The sequence below is a fragment of the Vollenhovia emeryi genome, unplaced genomic scaffold, assembly GCF_000949405.1.
Source record: "Vollenhovia emeryi isolate VEMERY1.0 unplaced genomic scaffold, V.emery_V1.0 DF939194.1, whole genome shotgun sequence".
NCBI classification, from domain to species: Eukaryota; Metazoa; Arthropoda; class Insecta; order Hymenoptera; family Formicidae; genus Vollenhovia; species Vollenhovia emeryi.
The window spans coordinates 238,881-239,718 of record NW_011967172.1 but is presented as its reverse complement, the minus strand read 5'-3'; positions in this window follow the sequence as shown (position 1 = coordinate 239,718).

The window sequence follows — 838 nt, the reverse complement described above, 5'->3', positions numbered from 1 at the left end:
TCTCACGCGCGCAGCCCCGTCGTTGCCATCTTCGATACCCGCATCGACTTCTTTTTCCGTGCTCGTTACCCCGGCGCACTCGATATTATTGTATTATAGGTCGGAGAACCAAAAAGCGGGAAACTCGAAATTTCCATTGCTAATGACGCGAGAGCATCCCCGTCCGACATGTTATCGTTATCTTCCGCCAGACTGTAAGCTCGGCACTGTATAAGCGAACGAATTTAATCGCGTATCTCCGAATTTTCCGTGCGATGAAGCTCGATCCCCGGGTGCGGCCGCTCCTCCTGCATCGACGCGGTGAATATTCAGTTGCGAAAAATACATCGTTGCGTACCAATATCTATCGTGTTATTAAAAGAGCAGTTGCGTATTAGCTTCCGCATAAAATAATGGCGCCATTATTTTACGAAATAATCCTGGAAATATCGGGTTTATTTGTTTTCGTCTATTCTGGAGAGATTCAATTTTTGAGAGAAACTTTTTCTCGCCGTCTTATTAAAGAAATTTTAAATATAAGAGCCTTAAGAGGAAGTTATTGCGTCGGGAAACCTCGTCATTTATTGCTATTATCCTAGATTTATGATCGTACAGAAAGTCATTAAAAGAAAAAAGCTATGATCTATCGGCACCAAGAAAGTAATTCACAAGCTTCGATGAATAGTGCCTATACTCGCTTTTCTATTATAGTTTTGCCAGATAGTTTTAAAGTTATTTCCCAACCCCATGCCGCTCTGCACAATTTCTGAACACGCCCTTCTCTCGACCGAACGTATTTCTTTTACGGTTTATTCCAAATTATATCCTCACTGAGAAAAATTTCCATCGGATAAAGCAA